The sequence below is a fragment of the Balaenoptera physalus genome (assembly GCF_965194825.1).
Source record: "Balaenoptera physalus genome assembly, chromosome: 14".
In the NCBI taxonomy this organism is placed as follows: domain Eukaryota; kingdom Metazoa; phylum Chordata; class Mammalia; order Artiodactyla; family Balaenopteridae; genus Balaenoptera; species Balaenoptera physalus.
Window position 1 is genome coordinate 41,678,336 of NC_138893.1, and position 24,972 is coordinate 41,703,307.

General features: G+C 36.9%; 1 protein-coding gene across 9 annotated transcripts in view; it reads right to left on the reverse strand.

The window, feature by feature from the left end:
- The window catches only part of SHOC2 (SHOC2 leucine rich repeat scaffold protein), a 102,242-nt gene that overhangs the window by 53,641 nt on the left and 23,629 nt on the right, over positions 1-24,972 (reverse strand). For 3 of the 9 annotated variants that reach the window (XM_082424898.1, XM_082424896.1, XM_082424899.1), the window contains exon 2: positions 14,098-14,162. The exons of the other annotated variants lie outside the window; for them this stretch is intronic. The gene's annotated coding sequence lies outside the window, so the exon portion shown is untranslated. The remainder of the gene's footprint in view (positions 1-14,097; positions 14,163-24,972) is intronic. 9 annotated transcript variants of the gene reach the window in all.

Sequence of the window (24,972 nt, forward strand, 5' to 3'; positions counted from 1 at the left end):
ATTATGATAAGTAGTCAAGGAGGAATTACTGCAAAATGTTTTATGTATATGGAAAAGCATTAGAAAAGAAAATTGGAAAATAATGGACTGTTTTATTGTGGAGGTAATGGGACTATATGTAATTTTAAAAATTTTTTTATTGGAGTATAGTTGATTTACAGTGTTGTATTGTTTTATTTTTATTAATCCTAGCTTAATAGTACTTATACCAAAAAAAATTTAAGCATATTCAAGGACATTGGCTAAAGAAAAAAAAAAAAAAAAAAACTGTAGCGTGATAGACAATCTCATAGTCTGAGTTTCACAGAAAATAAGGCCCGAGGGAAAACTTAGGTGCTAGAAGCTGTTTCTCCATGCCTTCAACCTGAGCTGGCCTTTTGAACTTTCATTAGCCTATAGAATGTGACAAAAACAATTTTGTACCAATTTAGACTGCAAGAGGCCTTGCACGCTTCTGCTCTCTCTCTCCAGACCCTTGCCTCTCTATGTGAACAGACCAGGGCTAGCCTGGTGTAGCAGGGTGGTCTTTAAAGTCACGGATTTTGTAAAAACCTGCTGAGCCCACAGAAGTCACTTCAGGCAATTAGGCACATATGGACAGTAGATGAAACTACACAGGTGACTCTACAAAGCCCTCAATTTAGTAATTTTTATCTAAGCTTCATGCTACCCATATACTTAATAAGCCTATTTCCACTATTTATAAGTCTTGTCATATCCTACGATTATCATGACAATGACCCCTAAATTATATGAAAGTATTTTACTCGTTTCTTATATGTCTTTATACTCTTCCCTCTCCCCAACTGGCATGTAAGTTCAATGAGAGCAGAACTTTTTCAATGCTGAAAGAATCTGCTCTTAAGTACTAGTTGAAACAAAAAACTACAGAAGACACAGCAAGAGATAACCTCAGATAATGTGTTTCTTGGTTAAAAAATTCTATTTTTCCCCGAGGTCCCCTGAAAGAAGTCTTACTCCTTAGGACTTCCATAAGATAAAGAGTCCTTGTCTGTCTTCTTCACAGATACACTGTTAGCATCTGTATCAGTATCTGGAATATAGTAGATGCTGAATAAATATGAGCTAAATGACTAAGTCAAATGGAGAGAGTATCCCTGATAGTATGGATAAATTCAGAACTTATTTATAGTTTACAAACTAAGACTATATAACCTATATTAAAAGAATGAAATCAGATATTTAAACTTAATTTCAAAGAGAAAAGTGTTTTAAGAAATCACTGCACAGAAGATGACTTTACTATCCTTTTAATGCCAACATAAACATTTCCTTGTCACCTAACTAGGTACTGACAGATGATTCTAGATAGCCAAGTCTTTGATTCCTTATTCAACACAGAGTCAATGAGTGGCAGAGGCAGGAATGAACCAAAGCTTTACTTTCTAGGAATCTTTCTGCTACCGCATTCTACTATACCATACATACATATCTAATGGATAAGTTATTTCCACTTATATCCAGCTACTTGAGTAAATTATTATAAATTCTTTCCTATATAAATACATATGAATTTAACTTATTAAAATCATTTACAAGAATCACACTTATTTGTATCTTCCCACAAAGTTAGGTACCATGCATGTTAAGTGTTATATTAACTGAATTGAGGAAACAGAGTTTTTGTTCCCTGGGAGCTCACAACTTAAGAAAAGTTATGCTGATTTGGACACAATGTCAATGCTGTATGTTATTAGCTAGATCATATTTTAGGCTATAGCAGCCTTTTTTTTTCATGTAGGCTCAGAACCAGAAAATCACAAATTTTATTTGTTTTGAACCAACTTATTACTAAGGACTCCTGCCCCAAATAATTCTAGTTCTAAACATGAGTATATTCCTCTTCCTCTTCACATAAAAGCAGACAATATTTTTCAGAGTTTATATTTTGACATATTAATAAAAAACTTTCAGCATTTCCACACTGGTAAGTCTAACAGTCAGTTCCTCATCCTTGTCTTACTCAAAACTATCGACAGCATTTAACAAGACTGCTCATCCTTCTCTCCTTGAAACACTCTACAATTGGCTTCCAGGATACCACTCTCCCTTGTTATCTCACTGGCACTCCTCAGTATCCTGTGCTGGTTCCTTCTCATCTTCCCAATCTCCAAACATTAGAAAATCCCAGGACTCACATCTCTTCTCTGTCTGTACTCACTTTCTAGTAGGGACTAGATGATTTCACCCAGTCCCATTATTTTAATGCTACCTACACGCTCTCAATGCTCAAATACCATCTCCAACCTGGATGTTTTTCCTTAACTCCAGAGATCTGTATATCCAGTTGCCTATTTGGCATCTCTACTTGGATATGTAACAACCATCTCAAATTAAGATGACTTAAATTGAACTCCTGAATGTGTCCCACCTCCTCAGTCTTCTTCTCCATCTCAGTAAATGGCAAGAGCATCCTTTCAAATGCTCAGGCCAAAAACCGTGGCGGCTTCCTTGACTTTTCTTTCACTCAATCTGACATCCAATCCATCAGAAAACACCATTGCTCTATCTACCAAGAATCCAACCACTTCTTACTACCTCCGCATTTAAAAGCCCTCATCACCTCTTGCCTGGATTGTAGCCTTCTGGCCTCCTAGGTTCCATCTTTACCCCCTTAACAGACTGTTCTCTTAGCAATCACTGTGATCCATTTAACTGTTAAGCCTGATTATGTCACTCTTTTACTTTAAAAAATCTGATGGTTTCCCAGGCTCTTACTCTGACCTTCAAGAGCCTTTCATGCTCTAGTCCTTTCTCTCTCTATATAGTCCTTTCTCCCAAATATCCACATTGCTTGCTCCCTACTTAAATATCTCATTCTTGACTACAACATATAAAATAGAAATATCTCTTTCCTATTCTTCTTCCTCTGCTTTATTTTTCTTTGCAGCACTCACTACCTGGCAAAAAATATACTTAATGATTGATTTTGTTTATTGTCTCCCTCTCCCCCAAGAATGTGAGCTCTCTGAAAGCAAGGACTTCTGATTGTTTGGTTTACAGCTGTATATTCAGAGCCTAGAACCTGGCCAATACTAGATGCCCATTAAGCATTTACCACATAAATGAAAGAACAAATGAAAAAACCCAGATAATAATTTTTTAGAATTCCTTCCTCTTTAGTAAATATAAATGATCAGTTTCAAAATACCTTTTATACCTCAATAAACCAAAAACTAAAATGAAAAATATAGAAGGCACAATATAGAACTGTGTCATTTCCCACACCTATCAAGAGTTACCACTACAATAACAAGATACAAAGGATTTCATTGAGTGATATTATGACATATACTATTCAACTTAAGAGACTTTTGTTTATTTTAAGATTGCTTCTGTCACAGCTGTTTGTCAACTTGTTTGGGGAACACTGAAAAACAGAAACAGAGGAAACAGAAAGGCAGAGAATTTTAATAAATTTTTTTCATATAATTGAAAACAATTATCCTAAAATATCTTTTATATCCTGCAAGTACTGACTTGAAAAGATTACTTTTTGTCTCATATTTCTAATCCATTTATTACTATTCCCTAGAATTAAGGAAACATTCTAATTATGAATTCAAAAACTTCTGTCCAAACTCTGGACCTGAAAGGAAATACTGCCAAGAAAATCCCAAGGGAGATGTGAGGAAAGAGAAAACAGTGAGTGTTTTTTACATAAAAAGGACACTATCATCATCTAAATAAACTTTTATCTACTTCTCACTGGGCACCTGAATTAATGACGTCATGCATAAAAGATAAAATTAACTAGCAACATATTGTACTAATAAGTAAGCAAAGCAGACTAATGCAGAAGGAAAAAAAGAACAATGATGAATTACAATGAACTGATATGCTCAATTTTTTTAAAATGAAAACATTCCAATTCATATATTCCTTAATTTTTTTCATCCTATAACAACAAGTAGAAATCTCTGGGAAACCTAACAAAATAGTGAGTAACCTTAGCTGAAACCTGCTTGACACACAAAGGGAGCAACATACTGAAATCCATAGCTTGCTGTTTCCTTTATGTAAGGGGAACAAAGTCTCATAAATGGAACACTCTTAGTCTTTTGGTGCTAACCAGCCTCTAATCATAAGTCACTGGCTTCATGTTGGTTTATCCTCTCAGTTTTTAACCTTCCACTGATTATATCAATTCTCTACTGTCCATATTATACATGAGGGCTAAGGTTTAAATAAACTTAGCCTTTTCTCATGCCATTCTCAAGTCACTAAAGTTCCAAACACTTCTCCCCTCTACCCACTAGAGTTCTGTATTGCATTCTCCTTTGTGTTCACTGTCTTCAGGCTCAGTCATTTTCCCATGTGTCCTCACAATGTAAGACTCTTACACTCCAGGGCTGCCAATCAATCAATTCTTAACATCTTAACAACTTGGGTCACAAGTCCCACTTTTGGATCTGAGCTTGCTGTTAATTTCTCCTTTGACCACCTCAGCATTTCTTAAACCAATTACCTCTTCACAGTTTTAATTTTAAATCCTAAACAATAATCCAATCTCTACACCAAGTTTTAGCTTTTTCTATTTCTTTTCCCTCTGGCTTCCTCGAATGATCAATTCCCAAGCGTCTCAAACTCCCTGTTAGTTCTTATTGTGCCCAATCCCCACAACTCTTACCATATTCTTAACTTTCACTAGGCTATTACGTAAGATTCCAAATTCATCTCCCTGACTATAAATTCTAAACAGCAACCCCTTCTCCATCCCAACCAGTGATGCCAGACTAAGCATCTTCAAGCTAAATCACTGATTTGAAGTCACTCCCCTACTGAACACACACACAAATAAGTACACATACATATACCTACACATATGTATAAACACACATTAGGTTTCTCCATAATCAGGCTCCCATCTATCTTTTCCATGTTTACCTTTTGTACCCTTAATACACTCTCCATTCCAGTCTTACCATACTATTGACACAGTAGGCTTAAAATGCTTTCATATACCATATCTTTGTTCGGACTACTCCTTCTGTGGGGATGATCTTTTCCTCCTCTCCACATTTACTCCCTAGTCTCCCTGGCCATACCCTGTATACACTATCCTCATCAGTATTCTGTTTCCTGAAAAGAAGGTACTGCTTCCTGTATCCATACCTATACTCTTGCTGTTTCCTCCTCTGCTTGTATGTCTTCCCCATTCACACCTGTTCCTTTTCCAGGCACCACCTTTCCAGATGAACCCATAAACATCTTTTGAGACTTCTAGGAATCACTTTCGCCAGAAAGTCTTTCTTATATTCTTCTGATTAGGCTAGGTATCTAGCCTCCTCCTCCTGGGAGGAGCTCTTATGAATGTCTGTCACTATATAACATGATTTTTAAAAACATTACTGGTTTTATTTTAAGTTCCTAAGTAAATCTTTACACTTCAAATTCTTGTTAACTTTCACAACAGCAGTATACTTGTCTTTTATATATTCTCTTTGTTCCTTTTAGGATCTGTGTTTTTCTTATTTCTTTAGTAAAATTGTAATAACACTGTTGAGTGTCAAAAAATTAAGCACATCTATTCTGCATCCTGAACAATTCAATACTAAAGCAACTGAATGTTGCAGAGCAAGTTGGGCATCCACCCGAGTGATCATGGGAGGTAAGAAATCAAAATGTCCCACAGCAGAAAGAGTCAGAGCCCAAGCAGATTAAAGAGGGTATAAGTATAGAAGATCCACTGCATCTTAGATTTCAGAGCCTGGGTGAGATGAGAAAGACAATCCCACAAGGGGCAGCTCAGTATAGGGTATCAGAGCCTGAGCAGGACAGGATGGGTATCAACATGTACTGGCAACCCACAAGAGGTATTAGAGTTCAAGTGAGGTGGGGATGGGTATCCTCATAGGGAGATGGCTCAGCATGGAGAAACAGAGTCTTACTGGGATGAGAAGAGCATCCACAGGTGGTGACAAACCAGTGTGCAATACTGGAATCTAAGAATGGTGAGGAACATGTCTACATGGAGGGGTGGGTGATTAAGGGGTAGGTGGCATGGCATGGAAAGTTACGAGTCCAAGCAAGGTGAAGAGGTCATCCACACAGAGTTGTCTGGCAGGGGGAGTCAAAGTCTGGGTGAGGTGGAGTGGAGGAGGACTTCCAAACATGGAGGCCTGTCAGCACAGGATGTCAAAGCCAAGTGGAGGTGACATCAGAAAAAACAGTATGGTAAGTAACTCTGAAAATTCTCTCCTCCATAAAAACAGCAAGAAAACTGGCAAAAACAGTTGGAATAAACTCTATCAGAACTCTCAAAATTAGCCAAGAGCTTGCACCCAGGATGCATTTACAGAAAGAAAAAGAAAGCAAGCATCTCAGTAAGAACAACAAGCGTTGTGACATTTTAACTTGCCCTAGTCCCTTCCCCTGCTCTCCAAATCCATGACAGCCTTGAAAAATTACAGTCCACATTCCCAGCTCAGCTTAGCAGACACCAGACGGAACAGAACAAAGCTGGAGGCTCATACAAAGCTTCATTCACCAACAACCCCTCCAAATTATCACTATTTGACCTGTCTGGTGGCTGCTGGAAAGACCCCATTTGCAACACTATCTGTATTTGACTTGACTCAGAACTTACTCAGAGCAAAAGACCTTTTACCCAAGAGACGTTTGTTGAAAACAATTACAGGCGAGTATTTTATCCTCACAGCTGCTTAAGGCAGTGAACAACAGTTGGGGCAAACAGACTAATCAAAAAGCTTGAAAGGAAAATCCGAGAATGAGATATCATAGGAACTTCGAAAAGCTCCCACGTTCCTGGGAATCTAGAAGCTTATGTACATGCTTAATGCTATGTGCATGGCTAGAGCTGTGTGTATGCTCAGCAAAGACCTGAGAAGGCCCCAAGGTATCACTTTTGACAAACTAACTTTGGAGCTGTGTACAAGCAGGAAGCAACAGCTAAGGCAGTTAATTGCCTGGATGAGTGCTGAAGGTATGCCCTAATACACACAGAGTTCTTTGGCAAAGACTGGGAGATTTACTGGTTTCAGGCATTTAAAGAAATCTCTGCCCAATCATTAGCCAACCACTAAGCTAACCAAATAGTGACTTCAGTGGCCACACAAAACAGAATTAGTTCAAAAAGTTACTAAACCAACAGCAACCACAATAAGCAGGAACAATAAACACCCCCAGAAAGGGGGCAAAATCTAATTTCCATAATTGCCACATTTTGTTATTTAAAGTGTCCGTTATTTGGACATTTTTATGCTATCTAAGATGTTCACGTTATTTAAACGTACATTTAGTATTTTAAATGTCCAAACATAGTTTTTCAATAAAAAATTACAAGATAGGCAAAGAAATAAGAAAGAATGGCCCAAACACAGGAAGAAAAACAAACAACAGAAACTGTCCCTAAGGAAATTCAGATGTTGGACTTACTAGACAATGACTTTAAGCCAGCCATTTTAAATATGAGCTAAAAGAAAACATGTCTATAGAACTAAAGGAAGGCAAGAGAAAAATGTCTCACCAAACAGAGAATGTGAATAAAGAGGAAAAAAGTTACTAAAAAAATAAAATTCTAGAGTTCAAAGTACAATAACTTTGAACTCTAGAAATGAAAAATTCTCTAGAAACGTTCAACAGCTGATATAAGCAAGCAGAAAAAACAATGAACTCAAAATAGGTCAACTGATATTATCCACTGAGGAACAGAAAGAAAAAAGATAGAAGAAATAGAAAGAATAAAGAATGAAGAAAGAGTATCAGAGATCTACGCCCACCATCAAGTAAACATTTTAAATAACAATACACATAAATAGAATCCTGGAAGGAGACAATGAGAGAAGGTGGCAGAAATACTGGAAGAAATAAGGGCCAAAAATTTCCTTCCAAGTTTTGAAGAAAAACATTAACCTACACCTCCAAGAAGCTGAACAAACTCCAAGCAGAATAAACTTAAAGAGATCTACACATAGGCACATCCTTACCAACTGCTAAATGACACAGACAAAAAAAAAAAAATCTTGGAAGCAGCAAGAGAAGCGACTCATCATGTATGAGACATAAGAAGATTAACAGTCACTTCCACAAGTCATTTCTTTTCAGAAAATATGGAGGCCAAAGGCAGTGGGAAGACATATTCAAAGTTCTGAAAGGAAAACCAAACAAACAAAAACAAACTGTCAAGAATTCTATATGCAGCAAAACTACCCTTCAATAAAGGTAAAATTTAAACATTCCCAGATAAGCAAAAACTAAAAGAATTTGTTGCAGACCTGCCCTACAAGAAATGCTAAAGTGAGTCCTTCAGACTGAAATGGAAGGGCACTAGACAATAACTCAAATACAAATAAAGAAAGAGCACTGGCAAAACTAACCACAAAAATAAATATAAAAGACACTATAAATGTATTTCTTGCCCATAGCTTTTTTCTCCTATCCAATTTAAGAGAACTGCACAAAGCAATAATTATAAATGTGTTGATGGGCACACAATGTACGAAGATGTAATTTTGTATGACAATAACAGCAAAAGGGGGGGGAGTGGAGCTACCTATATAGGCACAAAGTTTAAGTAGACTGTTGAAATTAACTTGGTTTAATCCAAACTAGATTCTTATGACTTAATATGTTAATTGTAGGACAACCACTAAAAAACGACAAAAGAATTTTAAAAGTACTCTAAAAATATCTAACACAGAAGAAGACAGTGATGGAGGAATAGAGAAACAAAAAAGATGTGACACACAGAAAACAAAGTAGCAGGGTGCAAATTCTACCTTATCAATAACTAAATGTAAATAGATAAAATTAAACCCTCAAATTAAAAGGCATTAGTTCGTAGAATGGATTAAAAAAAAAGTGATCCAACTGTATGCTGTCTACAAGAGATACAGTTTAGATTAAAACACATGAATAGATGGAAAGTAAAATGATGAAAAAAGGTATACCACACCAATACTAACCAGACAAAACAGACTTTAAGACAAAAATTATTACTAAAGACAAGGAACATTTTATAACAATAGAAGGGTAAATCCATCAAGCAGATAAAACAATTACAAACACATATGCACCTAATAGAGCATCAAAATATATTAAGTAAAAACTCACAGAATTGAAGGAAGAAAACAGATGATTCAACAATAATAGTGACTTCAATACCCTACTTTCAATACTGGGTAGAACCAGACAGAAGATCAACAAGGAAATAGAACACCTGAACAACACTATAAGCCAACTAGGCCTAAGAGACATTTATCAATACTCCACCAAACAACAGCAGAATACTCACACTCTTCTCAAGTGAACAGAAAACATTCTCTAGGACAAACTATATTTTGGAACATAGAACTTTAAGTTTCTGTAAGTAAAATGGAAGATACATTCTCCAACCACAAAGTAATAAAATTAAAAATCAACAGAAGAAAGAAATCTGAAAAATTCACAAGTATGTAGAAATTAAAAACCACATTCCTAAACAATCTATGAAAAAACCACAAAGGGAATTAGAATCCCAAGCAGATGAGAAGAGTGTCCACACAAGAGGGTGTCCAATTCCCTAGCAAAGGAAGTCAGAGCCCCTGTAAGCCAAGGAAGGTGTTACTAGAAGTGGCCTGATATGGACTATCAAACCTGAGCCAGGTAAGGAGAATACATAGCTCTACAGACCCAGGTATTTGGCAGACATTTTCTCAAAAATGAAGGAAGTGAGCCCATCACTTCATAGAAAACAACTGAGAATATTTGTTGCCAATGACAAACTTAGAGTTAAAAACAAAAATCAGAACTTTAGAAAACACGTATCCTCTATCATGAGCTTGAAAAGCTACTCAATATTTAAAGACTTTTCTGATGAGATCAGCGGCATTATTAACAAATGTGGATTTTTTAAATATTGTACTATAAAGTGTGCCAACGTTTAGGGAATCTACATAACTCAATAAACCAGTATTTTCCAGTTGACTAATTTATGATGATTCGAAAATCACAAATGGGTAACAGAGCCACTCAAATTACAAGATAAATGAATGAACCATTTTTTAATGGAATGAAAAGTCCACAGGTTGGCACTGGAAAAGCTGAACATCCATAGGCCAAAAGGAAAAGAAAAGAGGAGAGGAGAGGAGAGGAGGGAGAGGACAGGAGGAGGAGGAGGAGGAGGAGGAGGAGGGAGGGAGGGAGGAAGGGAGGGAGGGAGGGAGGAAGGAAGGAGATAAATAAAAAAAGAACTTCAATCTAAATCTCACACTGTATAAAAATTAATTAAATAAAAGCTAACTCAAAATTATGATTTTTTTAGATATAAAATGTAAACCTATAAAAGTTGGAGAAGTAAAGAAATGAGAAAATCTTTGGGACCTAGAGCCAGGTGAAGATCTCACAGGCATGACACCAAAAGTACAACCCATAAAAGAAAAAGATTGATAAACTGAACTTCATTAAAAATTTAAAATTTTGCACTGCAAAAGACCCTGTTAAGAGGATGGAAAGACAAACTATGGGAGAAAATATTTGAAAACCTCATGTTCAAAAAAGGTCTTACATCTAAACACATAAAGAACTCTCAAAACTCAACATGAAAAAAACAACCCAACTGGAAAATGGGCAGAAGAGAGATGTAAACATTTCACCAAAGAGCAGATACATATGGCAAATAGCACAAGTAAGATGTTCAACATCATTAGCTATTAGGGAAATGAAAATTAAAACCACAATGAAATATTACAACACTCTGTCAGAGCACCTTAAATAAATAAAAAATAGTGATAACATCAAATGCGAACAAGAATGCAGAGAAGTCAAATATCTTGTATACTGCTGGTGGGAAGGTAAAACAGAGGTGAATACAAAAATTCTGAAAAAACAGTTTAGTGATTACTTATAACTAACCACATACCTACCATATAATCCAGCATTTCACTCTTTGGCATTTACCTCAGAAAAATGAAAACTTGTGCTCACACAAAAAACCTGTACGCTGGGACTTCCCTGGCAGTCCAGTGATTAAGACTCTGCACTCCCTAGTGGTTAAGAGTCTGCCTGCCAATGCAGGGGACATGGCTTCGAGCCCTGGTCTGGAAAGATCCCACATGCCACAGAAGCAACTAAGTCCATGCGCCACAACTACTGAGCCCGCGCGCCTAGAGCCCACGCTCAACAAAAAAAGCCACCGCAATGAGAAGCTCGTGCACCTCAATGAAGAGTAGCCCCTGCTCATCGCAACTAGAGAAAGCCCGCAGGCAGCAACAAAGACCAAACGCAGCCAAAAATATAAATAAATACTCCGTGCTCCCAATGCAGGGGGCCTGGGTTCAATCCCTGGTCAGGGAACTAGATCCCACATGCCGCAACTAAAAGATCCCACACGCCACAACTAAAGATCCTGCACGCAGCAATGCAGATCCTGCACATGGCAACGAAGAACCGGCGTGCCGCAACTAAGACCCTGCACAGCCAAATAAATAAATAATTTTTTTAAAAAAAAACCTGTACACCAATGTTCATACCATTTATTTGTAATCCCCCACACACACCCAAAAAAGGAATCAATTCAAATGTCCTTTGGTGAGTGAATGGTTAAACTCTGGTACATTCACACAAGGTAACACTACTCAGTAAAAAAAGGAATGAGCTACTGATATATGCAACAACCTGGCTGGATCTCAAGGCTGTTAAGCTTAATGAAAAAGTCAATCTGAAAAGTTTACATACTTTATAATTCCATTTATGCAACATTTTTTGAACTGATGAAACTATACAGATGGGAGAATGGAACAGGAATTTTCAGGGGATAAGGACAAGGGTAGAGAGGGAGAGTTCCTCTGAGGTGATGAAATCATTCCATATCTTAACTGTGAATCTATACGTGGGATAAAAACATGCAGAATCATAGACACACACAAAAACACCTAAAAAAAGGCAAAAAACCGAATATGGTCTTATAGTCCAGTTAACAGTATAGCATCAATGTCAATCTCCTGGTTTTGATATTGTACTCCAATTATATGAGATGCTAACATTAAGGGATGCTGAGTGAAGTGTTATTTTTGCAACTTCCTATGAGTCTATCATTATTTCTAAAGAAAAAGTTAGGGGGAAAAAGTTCATTAATATAGGTTTAAATTCTACATTGCAGTTAATCTTCAAGAAATTATTTATCACTGCCATTTTAAACCAGTTATCATTGAATACCTTCAATTACCTAAAAAGGCTATTAAAATATTCCAACTACATATATGTTTGAGGACTGATTTTCTTCATATTCTTCAGCCAAAATAACATATTGCAACAGACTGAAGCAATTATGAGAATTCAGCCATTATCTGTTAAGGAAGACATTAAGGAAATTTGCAAAAAATGTGAAACAAATCCACTTGTTGTGAAAAGTAGTTATTTTTCATAAAAATTTTTATTTGTTACATGTAATACGTCTTTTAAAAAATTAATTTTTAAATTCCTTGATTTTAATTTCTAATACAGTAAATATGAGTAAATATAACCCTTACATAAATAAGTTCCGAAGTTCTAAATTTTTTAAGACTGTGAAGTTGTTCTAAGGCCAAAACGATAGAGAACTGCTGCTAAAATACTCAGGGATGATGGAGCATCAGATGAACAACTTACTCTCAATTAATTTCGGGAAAAACAGGTTGTTTTACTGAACTCCAAACTTCTAAGTTTGTGATCATTTAACAACTTTTAAAAGGTTAATTAGAAATAATAGAAACAAAATAAAAGAACAGGCTACAGACTAGGAATAGATCTTTGTAACTCATTTCTAAAAAAGGATTTGAGTCTAGAAAATATTAAAAAACTTAGCAGATTTCTAAGAAAAGGCAAATACTGCACTAAGAAGTGGGCAGGCAATTCACAGAAGACATTTAAAAGGCCATTAAATACTCAATAGCACTAGTAATTAGAGAAATATGAAAAGCTATAACTGCCATCAGGTTAGGTGAAAAAGTCTGCTAAAACCAACATGGGAGAAAGTGGAGCTGTGAGAATTCACACTCTGCTGGTAAAAGTATCAATTGTCAAAACGACTTTGGAGAGTAACTTGGCAAAAATTCGATGAATTAGAAAATGTCCAAGTAAACCCATTTGATCTATCAATTCTACTTCTAGGTATTTACAGTATGAAAACTTCTATATTTGCACAAGGAGCCACTGCGGCAAGGTTACACTACCCAACGGAAAAATAAATCACTACACCTAAAGGAAGCAACAGAAACAGATCTCAGAAGAGATGGTAAACAATAAAAACAAAAAGACAAAAAACAGAAAATTCCTTCCAGAATTAGCTCAAGATAGCAGAGTAGAAGGATGTGCACTCACCCCTTTTTATGAGAACACCAGAATCACAACTAACTGTTGAACAACCATCCACAAAAAAATGCTAGAACCTACCAAAAAAGATATCCTACATTCAAAGACAAAGAATAAGCCACAACAAGACAAAAGTGGGTGTGCAATCGCGATAAAATCAAATCCCATACCCATGGGTGGGCAACCCACAAACTGGAAAACAATTATACCACAGAAGTTCTCCCACTGGAGTGAAAGATCTGAGCCCCATGTCAGGTTTCCCAGTTGCCTGGGGTTCTGGCAACGGGAGGAGTCGTCGCCAGAGAATCTGGCTTTGAAGACCAGCAGGATTTGATCACAGGACTTCCAAAGGAATGGGGAAAACAGAAACTCCACGCCTGAAGGGCACACACAAAGTCTCGTGTGAACCAGGACCCAGGGGAAAAAAGCAGTGACCCCTTAAGAGACTGGGCCAGACCTAACTGCTAGTATTGGAGGATCTCCTGCAGAGGCAGAGGGTGGTTGTGGCTCACTGGGGGGACAAAGACACTGGCAGCAGCAGTTCTGGGAAGTATTCATTGGCTTGAGACCCTCACCTCCTGGAGGCCACCATGAGCCCCACCAAACAGCCTGTAGGCACCAGTGCTCGGTCACCTCAGGCCAAACAACCAACAGGGAGGGAACACAGCCACACCCATCAGCAGACAAGTGGGTTAAAGTTTTACTGAGCACAGCCCTACCCACCAGAGGGACAAGACCCAGCTCCACCCACCACCTCTTCCCCCCAGTCAGGAAGCTTGCACAAACCTCTTAGATAGCTTCATCCACCAGAGGGCACACAGCAGAAGCAAGAAGAACTACAATCCTGCAGCCTGGGGAACAAAAACCACAATCATAGAAAGTTAGACAAAATGAAACAGCAGAGGAATATGTCCCACATGAAGGAACAAGATAAAACCCCAGAAAAACAACTAAGTGAAGTGGAGATAGGCAACCTTCTAGAAAAAGAATTCAGAATAATGATAGTGAAGATGATCCAGGATCTTGGGAAAAAATGGAGGCAAGGATCAAGAAGATGCAAGAAATGTTTAACAAAGACCTAAAAGAACAAAAGAACAAACAGATTAACAATACAGTAACTGAAGTGAAAAATACGCTAGAAGGTATCAATAGCAGAATAACTGAGGCAGAAAAATGGATAAGTGACCTGGAAGACACAATGACAGAAATCACTGCTGAACAGAATAAAGAAAAAAGAATGAAAAGAAATGAAGAAAATCTAAGAGACCTCTGGGACAACATTAAAACACACCAACATTTACATTATAGGGGTCCCAGAAGGAGAAGAGTGAGACAAAGGACCTCAAAATATATTTGAAGAGATAACAGCTGAAAACATCTCTAACATGGGAAAGGAAACAGTCACCCAAGTCCAGGAAGCACAGACAGTACCAGGCAGTATAAACCCAAGAAGGAACATGCCAAGACACATAGTAATCTAAATGACAAAAACTAAAAACAAAAAATATTAAAAGCAACAGGGGAAAACAACAAATAACATACAAGGGAACTCACACAAGGTTATCAGCTGATTTCTCAGCATAAACTCTGTAGGGCCGAAGGGAGTGGCACAATATATTTAAAGTGATGAAAGGGAAGAACCTACAACCAAAAATACTCTATGTAGCAAGGCTCTCATTCAGATTTGACAGAGAAATCAAAAGCTTTACAGACAAGCAAAAACTAAGAAAATTCAGCATCACCAGACCAGCTTTGCAATAAATGCTAGAGGAACTTCTCTAGGCAGGAAGAGACCAGCAACTTTAACAAACCTTGTACATATACAGACTGCTATATCAAAACCTCATGGAAACAACAAACCCCAAAACTACAATAGATACAAACACAAAAGAAGAAAAAGCAACCCAAACACAACACTAAAGATGGTCATCAAACCACAAGAGAAGAAAACAAAAGAGAAAAGGAAGAAAAAAGACCTACAAAAACAAACCCAAAACAATTAAGAAAATGGCAATAGGAATATACATATCAATAATTACCTTAAATGTAAACGAATTAAATGCTCCAACCAAAAAACAAAGAATGGATACAAAAACAAGACCTGTATATATGCTGTCTACAAGAGACCCACTTCAGACCTAGAGACACCTACAGACTGAAAGTGAGGGGATGGAAGAAGGTACTATATGCAAATGGAAATCAAAAGAAAGCTGGAATAGCAATACTCATTTCAGACAAAATAGACTTTAAAATAAAGACTGTTAAAGAGACAAAGAAGGATACTACATAATGATCAAGAGATCAGTCCAACAACAAGATATAACAATTGTAAATATATATGCACCCAACATAGGAGCACCTCAATAAATAAGGCAAATACTAACAGCCAAAAAGGGAGAAACCAACAGTAACACAACAATAGTGGGGGACTTTAACACCCCACTTTCATCAATGGACAGATCATGCAGACAGAAAATCAATAAGGAAACACAGGCCTTAAATGACACATCAGACCAGATAGACTTAATTGATATTTATAGAGCATTCTATCCAAATGCCACAGAATACACGTTCTTCTCCTGTGCACAAGGAACATTCTCCAGGACTGACCACATGCTGGGCCACAAAAAGCAAGCCTCGGGCTTCCCTGGTGGCGCAGTGGTTAAGAATCTGCCTGCCAATGCAGGGGACACGGGTTCGAGCCCTGGTCTGGGAAGATCCCACATGCCGCAGAGCAAATGGGCCCGTGAGCCACAACTACTGAGCCTGTGCGTCTGGAGCCTGTGCTCCGCAACAAGAGAGGCCGCGACAGTGAGAGGCCCGCGCACCGTGATGAAGAGTGGCCCCCGCTTGCCACAACTAGAGAAAGCCCTCACACAGAAACGAAGACCCAACACAGCCAAAAATAAATAAATTTAAAAAAAAAAAGCAAGCCTCAGTAAATTTAAGAAAATTGAAATCATATCAAGCACCTTTTCCAACCATGATGCTACGAGATTAGAAATAAACTATAAGAAAAAAATGTAAAAAGCACAAACATGTGGTGGCTAAACAACATGCAACTAAACAACCGATGGATCACTGAAGAAATCAAAAAGGAAATCAAAAAATACCTAGAGACAAATGAAAACAAAAGCACAACGATCCAAAACCTATGGGATGCAGCAAAAGCAGTTCTAAGAGGGAAGTTTATAGCAATACAATCTTACCTCAGGAAACATGAAAAATCTCAAATAAACAACCTAAACTTACACCTAAAGCAACTGAAGAAAGAACATCAAAACCTGAAGTTACTAGAAGAAATCATAAAGACCAGAGCAGAAATAAATGAAATAGAGACAAAGAGAACAACAGTAAAGATCAATGAAACTAAAAGCTGGTTCTCTGAAAAGAAAAACAAAATTAATAAACCTTTAGCCAGACTCATCAAGAAAAAAAAAAGGAAGAGGACTCAAATCAATAAAATTGAAAATGAACAAGAAGTTACAACTAACACCACAGAAATGCAAAGGATCATAAGAGACTACTACAAGCAACTGTATGCCAATAAAATGGACAACCTGGAAGAAATGGACAAATTCTTAGAAAGGTACAATCTCCCAAGACTGAACCAGGAAGAAATAAAAAATATGAACAGACCAATCACAAGCACTGAAATTGAAACTGTGATTTAAAAACTTCCAGCAAACAAAAGTCCAGGACCTGATAGCTTCACAGGTGAATTCTATCAAACATTTAGAGGAGAGCTAACACCTGTCCTTCTGAAACTGTTCCAAAAAACTGCAGAGGAACGAAAACTCCCAAATTCATTCTATGATGCCACTGTCACCCTGATACCAAAACCAGACAAAGATACCACATGAATAGAAAATTTTAGGCCAATATCACTGATGAACACAGATGCAAATATCCTCAACAAAATACTAGCAATCCAAATCCAACAATATATTAAAAGGATCATACAACAAGATGAAATGGGATTTATCCCAGGGATGCAGGGATTTTTCAACATCCGCAAATCGATCAGTGTGATACACCACATGAACAAATTGAAGAATAAAAACCATATGATCATCTCAACAGATGCAGGAAAAAGTTTTGACAAACTTTAGCACCCATTTATGATAAAAACTCTCCAGAAAGTGGGCATAGAGGAAACATACCTCAACATAATAAAGGCCATATACGACAAACCTACAGCTAACATCATACTCAACGGTGAAAAGCTAAAAGCATTTCCTCTAAGATCAGGAATAAGACAAGGATGTCCTCTCACCACTTCTATTCAGCACCATTTTGGAAATCCTAGCTACAGCAATCAGAGATGAAAAAGGTATCCAAATTGGAAAAGCAGTTAAAACTCTCACTGTTTGCAGATGACATGATACTATACATCAAAAATCCTAAAGATGCTACCAGAAAGCTACTGGAGCTCATCGATGAATTTGGTAAAGTTGCAGGTTACAAAACTAATATACAGAAATCTGTTACATTGCTATACACTAACAATGAAAGATCAGACAGAGTAATTCAAGAAACAATCCCACTTACCATCCATCAAAAAGAATAAAAAACCTAGGAATAAACTACCTAAGGAGACCAAAGACCTGTACTCCAAAAACTATAAGATGCTGGTGAAAGAAATCAAAGATGACACAAACAGATGGAAAGATACACCATGTTCTTGGACTGGTAGAGTCAGTATTGTCAAAATGACTATACTACCCAAGGCAATCTGCAGATTCAATGAAATCCCTATCAAATGCCACTGGCATTTTTCATAGAACTAGAACAAAAAAATCTTAAAATTTGTATGGAGACACAAAAGACCCAGAACAGCCAAAGCAATCTTGAAAAAGAAAAACGGAGTTGGAGGAATCAGGCTCCCTGACTTCAGACTATACTACAAAGCTATAGTCAACAAAACAGTATGGTACTGGCACAAACATAGAAATATAGATCAATGGAACAGGACAGAAAGCCCACAGATAAACCCACGCACCTATGGTCAATTAATCTATGACAAAGGAGACAAGACCGTACAATGTGTAAAGACAATCTCTTCAATAAATGTGCTGGAAAAACTGGACAGCTATGTGTAAAAAAATGAAATTACAAACATTTTTAACACCATACACAAAAACAAGCTCAAAATGGATTAAAGACCTAAATGTGAGACTGAACACCATAAAACTCTTAGAGGAAAACATAGGCAGAACACTCTCTGACATAAATTGTAGCAATATCTTTTTCAATCCATCTCCCAGAGTAATGAAAATAAAAACAAAAATAAACAAATGGGACCTAATTAAACTCAAAAGCTTTTTTTACACAGCAAAGGAAACCATAAATAAAATGAAAAGACAACCCACAGAATGTGAGAAAATATTTGCAAATGATGTGACGGACAATGGATTAGTCTCCAATATTTACAAACAGCTCATGTGGCTTAATATCATCAAAACAAGGAATCCAATCAAAAAGTGGGTAGAAGACCTAAATAGATATTTCTCCAAAGAAGATATACAGATGGCCAAGAGGCACATGAAAAGATGTTCAACATCGCTAATTATTAGAGAAATGCAAGTCAAAACTACATTGAGATATCACCTCACACCAATCAGAATGGCTATTATCAAAAAATCCACAAACAGTAAATGCTGGAGAGGGTGTGGAGAGAAGGAAACTCTCCTACACTGTTGGGGGGAATGTAAATTGGTACAGCCCCTATGGAGAACAGTATGGAGGTTCCTTAAAAATTAAAAACAGAGCTACCATATGATCCTGCAATCCCACTCCTGGGCATATATCCAGAGAAAAACATGGTCCAAAAGGATACATGCATCCTGATGTTCATTACCACATTGTTTACAATAGCCAAGATATGGAAGCAACCTAAATGTTCATTGACAGAGGAATGGATAAAGAAAATGTGGCACATATATACAATGGAATATTACTCAGCCATAAAAAAGAACGAAATAATGGGCTTCCCTGGTGGCACAGTGGTTGAGAATCTGCCTGCCAATGCAGGGGACACGGGTTCGAGCCCTGGTCTGGGAAGATCCCACATGCCGCGGAGCAACTGGGCCCGTGAGCCACAACTACTGAGCCTGCGCGTCTGGAGCCTGTGCTCCACAACAAGAGAGGCCGCGATAGTGAGAGGCCCATGCACTGCAACGAAGAGTGGCCCCCGCTTGCCGCAACTAGAGAAAGCCCTCGCACAGAAACGAAGACCCAACACAGCCAAAAATAAATAAATATATTTAAAAAAAAAAAGTAAAGATGAGTATTCCAACCCCCCAGCATAAATAAATTTAAAAAAAAAAAAAGAATGAAATAATGTCATTTGCAACAACCTGGATGGACCTAGAGACTATCATACTGAGTGAAGTCAGAGAGACAAAGTGAAATATCGTTATGATATTGCTTATACGTGGAATCTAAAAAACAGATGCAAATGAACTTATTTACAGAACAGAAACAGACTCACAGACTTAGAGAACAAACTAATGGTTACTGAGGGGAAGGGTGGGGAGAAGGGATGGTTACGGAGTTTGGGACTGACATGTACACAGTGTTATATTTTAAATGGATAACCAACAAGGACCTACTATATACAGGGAACTCTGCTCAATATGTAACAACCTAAATGGGAAAAGAATTTGAAAAAGAATAGGTATGTGTACATGCATAACTGAATCACTTCACTGTACATGTGAAACTAACACAACATTGTTAATCAACTATACTCCAATATAAAATTAAAAGTTTTTTAAAAAAAGACAAAAAAATATAAGTTGCAGAATGGTAAAGAATGGTTCCATGTGTAAAAAGTTTCAAAACATACAAATTAATGTATATGGTCTGTGAATACATACATACATTTATACACAAAGGATTGAGAAACATCAAATTTGGGATGGTGGTTTCTAAGCTGTAGCTCAGGGTAAAGACGAGGTAAGATAGTATGCTAACCCAATGTTTGACAAGTGGATTTCATGGAGTCCAAAGTTATGTTTTCATTTTGAAGCAAATGCTCAAATGAACCTTGAGTTCCTCTCCTGGCTGTCTGAAAGATCTAGAAAGACATATTCACTAGTTATTAGAAGAATATTTATTCAACAAATACAATGAGAAATAATGTTATATCTATCAAATTGATTAAAAAATAAAAAAGAACCATGCTGGTGAGGACACAGAGAAAGTTACACCCTCACAGACTGCTGATGGGCATACAATCCAGTAAAGACTTTCTGAAAATGTGGCTTCTTCGTAATATGACTGACTTGGCACTTTTTGTTTGTTTGAATAAAAATATAAATGTATGTGAGAGTTACACATCTGTGTAGGAACACAGAAAAAAATAAAAGAATATACTCTCAAACTGTTCATTTAAGTGCTTACCCCTCTCTCTGGAAAAGACACTGGAGTTGGAGGTTATGAGAGAGAGATAAGAAGAGGAAATGCCAGGGAATGAGGTAAAGAAATGGAAGTTGAGAGCAAATCATAAAGGGCCATGGATACTGAGCTAAAAGAGTTTGGACTCTGTCACAAATTCTTCATCTAGGATCTTACAAGCACCACATGGAGGACAGTGATGAAACAGATATGCATTCTGAGCCTGACTTATCTGGAAAGGAAATTATGTGTCTGCATGTGCCGCAGTCTAGCAGTACTGAAGGAAGACAGATCTGTCATCAAGACTTCAGCTAAACCCTTTCCCAAAAAGCAAATCTCCACTCCCTCTGCTTTTGCCTCCCCAGTCCTAATGGTGTAAGACTTGTTACCTCAGCTTAGATAGGTTGAGAAGTTTATCAACTATGATCACATGATTACCTTTGATTTCCAAAGTAACCCTCTGTGAAGCAGGCACCCCAGGAGGGTTATTCTCATTAACAGATGAGTTAACCAAGGTTTATGGAAGTTAAATCATTTGCCCAATAGCACGGTGGGAAACTGACAATAACACCACTAGAGGTAGCAGCAGTGCTAAATGCTTTTTAGCTCATATCTCATTAAGTCCTTGCAACAATTCTGAAGCAGATAAAGTCCATTTATAGATAAGGAAACTAAGGCTCAAGAGCAATCAAACAACTTGTCAAAGACCACACAGATCATAACTGGCTAAGTCACAAGACTAACATAGTTCTGACTCCAAAACCCTTGTCTTAACCAACATACTATTTCAGAATACATTAAGTGGTTATACATAATCATGTAAATAAGCAGGATTCGACACATGAACTAAGGAAAATTTCTGACAGAACAAGACTTGAAAAGGTAGGACTGCTTTCTATAGTCTGAAGAAATGCTGAATAAAAAAAGCCAAAACAGAAAATCTAACTATCTATCTTTAAAAAATTATCCCCCCCAACACAGATCACACTAGTAGTTTACTTAGCAATCTGGCATTTAAAAGGTAAATTTCTTCCAATAATATATTATTATATGTCTATATGCATAATTCATATAACCTCAAGTTCAACGAGTGCAATTATTTTCTACTGAGTGGTATCTTTCTGAAAAGTATGATAAAAACAATATATTTTATAAATTAATTTGAATTCAGTACCTTAGAGTTTAACTCTACAACCATTTAGGCCAACTTTTCCATTAACAGAATATATAAATAAATGTTTCAATAACTGACCACTAGGAAGTGATGATACAGCTCAATTTAGAAAAGAAACTGACTCAGGCATCCTTGGCCCATGCACTAATCATTAAAAACTAGCACTGACTATTCCCTTACAGTAATATTGTCATATGATCCAGCAATCCCACTCCTGGGCATATATCCAGAGAAAACCATAATTCAAAAAATACACGTACCCCAATGTTCACTGCAGTGCTATTTACAATAGCCAGGACATACAAGCAACCTAAATGTCCATCAACAGAGGAATGGATAAAGAAAATGTGGTGTGTGTGTGTGTATATATACATATATGTATATATATATACACACACACACACACACACACACACACACACACACACACACAAATGGAATATTACACAGCCATAAAAAAGAACAAAATAATGCCATTTGCAGTGACGTGGATGGACCTAGAGATTGTCATACTGAGTAAGTCAAAGACAAATATTATGATATTGCTTATATGTGGAATCTAAAAAAATGGTACAAATGAACCTATTTACAAAACAGAAATAGAGTCACAGATGCAGAAAACAAACTTATTGTTACTAAGGGGGAAGGGGGGGAGGGATAAATTGGAAGGTTGGGATTTGACATATACACACTACTATATATAAAATAGATACCTAATAAGAACCTACTGTACAGCACAGGGAACTCTACTCAACACTCTGTAATGATATGGGAAAAGAATCTAAAAATGAGTGGATGTATGTATACGTATAACTGATCCACTTTGCTGTACAGCAGAAACTAACACAACATTGTAAATCAACTATACTCCAATAAATTTTTTTAGAAGAGTACATGCTTATTTTTTAACTATTTTTCTCTTGTCTAGGATAAAGGGAATTATTCAGATAAATGAGGGGGGAACTGGATGTCCAGAGACTTTAGGAGTTCTAGCTACATTAAATTTGACCCACCTTATAATCTAACTCAGTCTCTACCCTGTATTCTCATGTTAAATGTAGGTATCACCTAGCTAGTTTCTGTCTCTAAAGGATTTTGGTTAAAAGTAGTATCGAAAAACAAATGAAATTAAAAAACAAAAAAGCATAAGATCTGGAGCTGTGGGTTTGGGTTCCAAATCCCTTGATTAATTACAATGTGATTTCTACTTCCCTTACATTTCTAGGTCTCAGTTTATCTGAAAAAATGAGTTTGGGGAGATACATGATCTCATAGGTACCTTAAAGCTCTAAAACTCCTACTGCTAAGTCTTCACAGAAAGTAGTTCCAAAGACCAATTTTGGGTGTTCAATACATAGTAGGATATTTAAGAATTACCTTCAGACTGGAAAATTCATTCTAACAAAATGTCCAGGTCAAAAACCAAACCCTTAGAATTACAGAAAAGATACTTCCAAAATTAAGTGTGTTCTGATTATATTTACATTCTGGGACAGTAGTTACCATCTATATATATTAAAAAGCTTACTTGGTCCACATGGCTATAGGTAATCATAGCTGCAAATGTTTTGAAATACCCTTACAATGTATTAATCACAATATGTTATGTAATACAGTCTCAGCATTTCCCAAAACGTATTTCTACAACATCTAGTTCCATGGTCAAATAGGTTTAGAATAAGATGTGTTTCTGCTGTCTGACAGCAGAAATTATTAGTTTTAATATAATAATGTACTCTTTTTTTTTTTTGGCTGAGTTGTGTCTTCGTTGCTGTGCGTGGGCTTTCTCTAGTTGTGGCAAGCAGGGGCTACTCTTCGTTGTGGTGCACGGGCTTCTCATCGCGGTGGCTTCTCTTGCTGTGGAGCTCGGGCTCTAGGCGCGTGGGCTTCAGTAGTTGCAGCACACAGACTCAGGAGTTGCAGCATGCAGACCTTAGAGCATGTGGGTTTCAGTAGTTGCGGCACATGTGCTCAGCAGTTGCGGCTCGCAGGCTCTAGAGCACAGGCTCAGTAGTTGTGGCTCACAGGCTTAGTTGCTCTGCAGCATGTGGGATCTTCCCGGACCAGCAATCAAACCTATATCCCCTGCATTGGCAGGCGGATTCTTAACCTCTGCGCCACTAGGGAAGTACCTAGTATAATAATGTACTCTTAATGAAGAATATAATATACGAGATTTCCCAATTTATTTGCATCAGAAAACCTTTTCTGAGGAATATCTGTATCTCATAGTTTCAAGTGAAAAGCACAAATATTTAGCAGTAAATAAAGGTCACTTTTAGACAAATTAGAACACTGATAGAACTTTACAGAATTATTTTTAAATTTGATATTTAAAAAACACTGGATCAATAATTGGAGTAACAAAGACTTAAAACTGAAATCTCCAATAATCTACCAGGCATTGTAATTCTCTGTAAGGGTATTAGAATGAGCTTTTGTATCTGGGGCTAACAAAGTAATATATTCAGTCACATAGGAATGGGGTGGAAAAAATACCTACCTTCTCTGAGCTGTTACCCTGCTCCTGCTAGTAGACAAAGGGTAGGTAAAACAGAACTGGGTCAAATGAATATATGTTCAAATCACAGAACAGAAGAAGCTTGCCCACTAGCTATCAAGATTTTTCAAACATATTTCTTTTAATAGAGTCATTAAGTGAGGAAAATAATTGACATTTCCCTTGAAAAACAAGATGCCATTCAGAATACCAGATTATTCCAGAACTAGCATGTATTATGCCAAAAGACTTAAAATAAAAGATTCTAGTGGTACCAACTAAAGTACAAAAGTTCAATTTTCAGATTCAACTGAAAAAGGAATCAACATCTAAATAAACTAAAGAACTAAAGAGCACTCTAATTCCTAACTAGAGGCATTAGTTTCTAGTCTCATTTTTAATGCTTTATAATGTACAAGGCTTCAGAAATATAAATTAAGTAATACAATCAAACTCAAATGTTTGTGTTTTTTTAATTAAAAAAAAATTGATCTAAAAGAACCTCTGTAAATGAATTGTTTTCAACTTTCAGAAAACTACATCAGCACATATTTTATTCCTTGTACTTTTTTTTTTCAACTGACAA